Below are 7,300 nucleotides of genomic sequence, written 5' to 3'. Positions count from 1 at the left end.
GTAGGATCTTTTGCCCATCACTCCAGAGGAGAGTTAGATGCCACCGTGGGAGATCGGGATCCCTGAAGGACATCCTGACCGTACAATCACACCCCATCCTCCCTCTCAAATCTGACATTGGGTTCCTTTGTAGGCTCTTTTTCTCAGTGAGATCTGCTCCACTCCACACCTGTTGGGTAGTCTAACTCCTTTCCCACCCAGGTTCAGGAGGAGGAGCACTCACGGTGTAGACCCTCAGGTTCTCACTTTCTGGAGATTCTTAAGAACCTTCCTTTGACCAACTCATCAGCTAGCCCCATTCCAACACCAGTGGTCTGAAACTGCCAAACAATTGAATTTCCTCAAGTGTAAAATGAGGATAATAAGATCTACCTCTTAAGAGTTCTTCTAAGGACTGTATATTTATACAAAGCAGCTGATGTGTCTGGCATATATGAGAGGTGGCTAATAAAAGTTAGCTATTTTTATTATTGGATTTATCTCCTTTCTTTTTAGAAATAGATCTGATTCATCAAATCCATAGATCTATAGCTTCTGGCACAGAAAAATATATTCAACACAATCTAGAAATCTTTCCAGGAGGCCAAGGCCTGTTTCCTACTGAAAATAATTTGTTGGGTTAGTCCTGCATTTTATTCTTTAAAGAATTGAGTTTTAATCCCAGTTTCAGCAAAGAGGAATTACCCTTACTTCCCACTGCTTGAGTCTATGCTGCTATGGTGTACCCATTGGCTGAGACAGTCCAAATGCTATGGTGGGACTTTGGTTATAAACATAAAGGCCCTAGAGCACTTTCCATGAGAGAAGTGAGTTAATCCTTGTATCCTTGGGCAGATTTATATAACACAAAATTAACCCACTGATATTATTTGTTCCATTATATACCACCAATTTCTTCCTCAACCTAAAATCCGTTTGATTGTTACAAAAATCTATAATTTTAGTTTGACAGAATTTTAATAGGGAAGTAGACATTTAGAATTTTAGGGTATGGATTCAATGCATACTTTTATTCTTTTTTGTTTTTTAAAGATTTTATTTACTTATTCACGAGAGACACAGAGAGAGGTAGAGGGAGAAGAGGGCTCCCTGCAGGGAGCCCGATGTGAGACTCGATCCCAGGACCCTGGGATCACACCCTGAGCCAAAGGCAGATGCTCAACCACGGAGCCACCCAGGTGTCCCCAATGCATACTTTTAAAGAACAAATCACAGAGACGCCCATAAGCACTTAACCTTGCTCTAAGTCTAAAACCAGTCTAGGTCAATTTGAGCAGAGTAGACCCGGGAAAGAGGTTCCTTTCTAGAGGATCGAGATGGCTTTAGAATTTGGCTATTATTATTTTTTTATTATTTATAGTAAACTTTATTTTCATTGATATTTCATTTGACATAATTTCAAAGTAGGTCTGTGCTCTAAGATGAGCCGAAGAACAGAAATCCTAAAGCTCATGAAAGATTTTTTTCATACTCTTCTGAGTAGGGCATGGGGTTTCAGGCCCCCCACTGTTTGATACCTAACATTTTACTCCTTGAGACTTTACCTATAGATACAGAAAGAAAAGAGAACATCAACATAGAAGAATCAAACCAGGGTAGCCCGGGTGGCTCAGTGGTTTAGCACCACCTTTGTCCCAGGGCGTGATCCTAGAGACCCGGATCAAGTCCCACGTCGGGCTCCCTGCATGGAGCCTGCTTCTCCCTCTGCCTGTGTCTCTGCCTCTCTCTCTCTCTCTCTCTCTCTCTCGCTCTCTGTGTGTCTCTCATGAATAAATAAATAAAATCTTAAAAAAAAAAAGAGTCAAACGGTATGAGAGTATAGTAAAAAGCTCTTGGGTTATATACTACCATCTTTTTAAGGTTGTTATGATGATGACTGATTTCTTCTCCAGGAAAGTTCAATGTCATTTTGTTTTGTTTTGTTTTAAGTAAAATGTCAAAATATGTGAAAATGCTACACTTGTTTCTCTTAATGCAGTAAAAATAATGGAAGTTTTAAAATTCTTCATGAGTCCAAGCTGGGACATGACTATTACTGATGGAGTCTATTCAACATACTAATTCCAAGCTTGGTGACCATCAGTAAACTGGCACCTGTGATTAAGCCTATAGGCATACATTTTTCAGTGATAGACTCTCATTCCCATAGTGCCAGCTAAGGTTCCAGATGTAGCTAGGAAAACCCAAATGTTCCACGGATCCTGAGACAGCTGATAAGCACCTAGGCCTGCTAAACTACTGAAAACAAGCCCAGCAAGCAATGATAGGACACTACCTGCTTCCCACCAGAAGCAACCAGTACCGCATAGCCAAAGCCAAGTCAACGTAAAGGCCTGAGTGGGCCAGAGTCCTCCTGCATTGTTCTCTTTCACTCTGACCAGACAGAAGAGAACACGAGGCCTGCACCGAACTGCTTTCATTCAGTACCTCTGTGTGCCTTCCAGGACTGCTAGGTAAGATAAGATAATTTAGAGTTAACTATATTTGGAAATATAGATATAACTATATACATAACTATGTTTGGAAATTGGCGAGTTAGAAGAAATAAATAGAAGAAATAAATTAAAAAAAAAAAACCCTTCTACAAGGAAGGAGTGTAGGAAAATCAGGAAAGGCTTCCTGATGACATTGGATCCCGATGTCAGGAATGAGAAGGAATTTGTGAAGCACCGTGGGAGAAGGATGATAAAGGATAGGAGGGTCAGTGTAGCTAAGGTGACAGCACACATAAGGCACAGAAAACAAGGACGTGTTCACGGCATCTTTAGGGAGGAATGTAGGGACAGGAAGCTGGAAAGGAACCGAAGTGACTTTGTACCCAGGCCACATGTTGCATTGGTAGATCCAGTTGTAACAGATGCCAAGCATGGTTCATTGCATCACACCATAGAAATGTATAATACAAGTCATAAATTTTTTAATTGTTTTCTAAAAACATGTTTTATAGCAGACTTATAGCTTAATAACAAAAACAAGTGTTCCTGCATTAGCATTTATACTGGAAGCCCTGAAATAATCAGCTGGAAGGAAATCAGTCTTTTTTTTTTTTTTTGGAAATCAGTCTTTATAGAATATTCTTGAACTTTAAATTATTTAAGTTGGTGAAAATCCAAGCATGGATATAACAGGTGTTATGCCAAGTATAGAGGGTTCTCAAAAGCTCTTTCCCTAGAATTATAGAATGACTTGGTACCAACATCAGCATCCTCGCAGGAGATGAATTTTCCAGGAGATGATGTTACATTTGGAGATATCGATATTACCCGGGTGCCTATTATGATTACGGAGAGCTGCAGACACAATGTCTGTGGCCTGTCATAGAATAGCTCCCCCGTGTGCCAAAGAACCACTTAAAATGCACAAGCGTACTCTTCATGCTAATGGAACAGGCCTCTTTAGTGACTTCCAAAGGGAAGAGAGGAGGGACAGAGGAGAGGGGTCCTTCTGTCCTTCTCCATAGTTCCACAGCAACATAACCAAAGAAGTGAAAGCGGCTTGCTCTCTGGGCACCACCAGGTCAGGAGGGAAGATTCAGGCCATAGCCACTGTTTCTTCTCACTTTTGAATTACGCGGGAAAAGCAGGGGCGAGGAGGTGTGCATTGCACACGCGGCCTGTGGCCGGCCTGGGGGTGAACCCAGCAGCAGGAGGCAGCACTGCGTCCAGCTGTCCAGCCAGTGGCCGCACCTCGTCACCCGACCAGAGGCCGGGGGTGCCAGGCGACCCGAGATGCTGCGAGCAACAGGCTGCCCCTGCTCTCAGCTCTGCTTCCTGGCAGGGAAGTCTCGGAATGAGTCATCTTGGGGCACATTCCTGAACGTTCCAGGGCTATAGATCGACTGTACGACACGTTGTTGCTTTGACTGGCTCTGACCTCAGCAGGAAGGCTGAGTGATCAGACGGAAGGCTTTGGAGAAAGAAAATGGAAGGAAATCAGTCTTGTGCACCTGCTCTGTGCTGGGCGTAGACCGGGAGTCTTCACGTGTGTTAGGGAGGCCACGGGGGGCTGGTTGTGATCCCATGATCACCACCTGCTGGCTCTGTGACCCTGCACAAGCCCTTAACTTCTGGGGACCTCGGTTTCCTCATGCCCACCTCCGAAGGCCGTGTGGGAAGGAAAAGAGAGTCCATGTTCGTGTGGCACACGGCACGTGCTCTGACAAAGTCCGCATTTTTAGTTGTTGTTTTCACTATCGTGGCCATTTCATCCTCAAAGCAGCATCATGACCCATTTCACAGATATGAACACGAAGACTCAGAGAGCTAAGAGGTTTACCTGCGGGATATAACCTTGCTACTATGATTCCGCCCAATCTCATATCAGAATTCGTGTTCCTTATCCCTCTCGATCGCACTGCCTTAGTCAGCTTTGAATAAATGCCTTACAGAGATGGGAAGCTACAAGAGTGGGCTTGTTTGCAAATATCCAGGAGCCATGAGGTGCTCCGGTGTATTAGGGCTCTCCAGGGAAAAAGAACCAATAGGGTGTGTGTATGTACATCCATATGGAGAGAGAGAGAGAGAGACCTATCAATCTGTATCTATCTTTCTATCTATCCATCTATTGAGAGAGAGAGAGAGAGTTTAAGAAGTTGGCTCACACTTAGGGAGGTTGACAAGTCCGAAATCTGCAAGGAAGGCCAGTAAGCTGGCAGGCTGGGGACTGGGGCAGAGCTGTTGCGGCTTAGAATGTGAAGGCAACCTGGAGGCAAAGTTCCTTTACTCAGGCCTCCTTGGCCTTTCTCTTTTAGGGCCTTCAACTGATTGGAGGGTTATCTGCTTCCCTGGAAGTTTACTGATTTTAATATTACTCTCATCCAAAAAAATACCTGCATGTTGACATCTGGACTGGTATTTAACCAAGTATTTGAGTACCATGGCCCAGCCATGTTGGCGCACAAAGTGAACCATCGCGGGCAGGGAGCAGTGATCTGTGGCAAATCGGAACCCGGAGCCAAAATGTCTGAGCTGAAGTGCTGCTAACTGACTTCCGCTGTCACACTGCTAAGGTTTTAACTGGACTTTGTTCATGATTTTTTAAAAACCCACATATTTTTTAGGCAGTTTGACTAGTCAGATGAACTAAGATTATTAAAACAAAATAAAAATGAAAAAAATGAAATTTTTATTTTATTATTATTTTTAAGATTTTATTTATTTATTCATGAGAGAACACTAAGAGAGAGAGAGAGAGAGGCAGAGGGAGAAGCAGGCTCCATGAGAAGAGCCCAACGCAGGACTCGATCCTGGGACCCCGGGGTCACAGCCTGGGCCGAAGGCAGATGCTCAACCATGGAGCCACCCAGGCGTCTCCATAGTGAAAATTTTAACCTGTGGGCTCTTAGCAGCAAAGATAAAAAACAACTTCAGGAAGTGGGGTCCTTTTGCTTGAGTAACTATTTTACCTAATCCAAGCTCAAGGATAAGCCGTTATTTTAGAAGAGCTTTGTGTTTTCCCTCCTAGTCCCTGTCACTGTGGAACCTACTCATAGCAAGAACAGAATTATCTAAAACAGTTGTTGGGATACTTTTTGGAAGGTGGAAATTAGTTCATTTTCTAGACAAGATTGGAAAACGCTTTTATCATAATCATTCAAAAATCTCAATTTTTCACAGGGGGCATCTGCAATGGAATAAATCTGCTGTCTTCCACCCGTGGAAATGGTCCCCCGGCTCCCCAGTCGGGAATACACATCTCCCTGCCCTCCCAGGCTCCTGTCCTAGTTTTAAAGGGTCGGAAAACACAGAGGTTGTTTAGCTCCACCGGCCCTCACCCACCAGACCTGGCCTTTGGGAGCAAGGCGCGCCGGCCGAACGATGACCTTTCGCCAAGGACTCCAGCTGAGTAACTGCCGGGTGGCCTCCTTTCTTCTTAGGAACAGGAGCCCAGTTTTCTTTGGGATGCCAGAGTGCCCAGCTGAAGGACAGCACTTTCTAGTCAAAAGATGAGCCATTAAAAAAAAAAAAAAGATGAGCCATACTTTGTCTACTTCCCTTGCTCCTGGAGCGTGAATGAACGGCAGGCATCCTCGTGGTCCTATTACATTTGGAGGTGACCTTGAGGTTAGCGGTCACACACAGCGGGACTTCATAAAGTCCCAGTATCTGCTGCAGATTTCCTACCTCCCAGGATTTTTTATGTCAGAGAAGAGAAGAAACCTTTGTGTTTTCAGACTACAGTAGTCAGATCCTTTTTTTTTTTTCTTGCAACATAGCTTTGTCTGTACTAAATCACCAGCCCGGGAACTAGGCTTCCTTGACATGCTTCACTGAAGAGTAAGGGACCACAGAATCAATATAATTTTCTTTAAAGATTTTATTTTTAAGTAATCTCTACACCCAACATGGAGCTTAAATTTATAACCCTGAGATCAAGAGTCGTGTGCTCTGCTGACTGAGCCAGCCAGGCGTCCCAGAACCCATATAATTTAAAAATCCATTAGGATTTACTATATAGGACAATTTAACCCAAAGAAAGAAAGAAAGTTGTCAGCCCTTATAGCCATAATGTAAGAATCTGTTAGACCTGGAAAAGTACTTTAGAAATCCCAATCTCACTTTCTACCCCACCGTTCATTTCACAGATGAGCAAACAGAGGCCCAAAGTTTAAGCGAACAATAATGGGCCAGAACCTGAACACAGATCTCCCAACACCGGTCCACTACCTCATGGTTATTTTCCACTCTTGATCCGCAAACGGAGGCATAATCTGACATAGTCTGGATAGTTTACATAATAGGGAAACTAGAAGCCACTGCACACACCAGAGTAGTGTTCATCTGGATGCCACGTTGCCTCCTTTGTAACATAGCTTTGCCCAATCTACTGATAGAGTGATCCGATCTCCCGGCACAGGGATCATTCCACGATCAAGTAGCACAGAACAGCCTCACCCAGTGTCTAAAGCCTTTTGATGCCCCACTTTTGGCTTTTAGTGCCAATCCTTGTTAGCAGGAGACAAATTATCTACAGGCCCAGCCAAGAAAGGGGCCCATTTGGCAACTATCCATCCTCATCAGATTTGAAGCCATTCTGCGAAGGCATTTTAATTGGGCGCTGGGAGAGCCGCCACCTTTAGAGGCAGCTCCTAAATGGGAAGCAGAGAATTTCAAGAGCAACTGAAGTTCCTGGTGCTGACGTTGTTTACCGCTTAAAAGACGCCCCGTGATTCTCCTCCGGCCTCTCCTTTCGTCCTCCAGCCTTTGTAAGAGCCAGGACGGTTCAGTGATTTCCTGGGCTCCTTCCCTGGCAGTTCTCACTGTGCTTGGCTGCATGGTTCTCAGACAGACCGGCCCTTTGA

The 7,300-nt window shown here is 44.3% G+C and overlaps 1 pseudogene; it reads right to left on the bottom strand.

Annotated features, from left to right (window-relative positions):
- Nucleotides 1-2,032: 2,032 nt before the first annotated feature.
- On the bottom strand, nucleotides 2,033-2,359 carry LOC106559731 (annotated as a pseudogene).
- Between the last annotated feature and the right edge of the window lie 4,941 nt (nucleotides 2,360-7,300).

The sequence above is a fragment of the Canis lupus genome, chromosome 15, assembly GCF_011100685.1.
Source record: "Canis lupus familiaris isolate Mischka breed German Shepherd chromosome 15, alternate assembly UU_Cfam_GSD_1.0, whole genome shotgun sequence".
Classification (NCBI taxonomy): Eukaryota; Metazoa; Chordata; class Mammalia; order Carnivora; family Canidae; genus Canis; species Canis lupus.
This window is presented reverse-complemented; position numbering and strand designations above follow the sequence as displayed.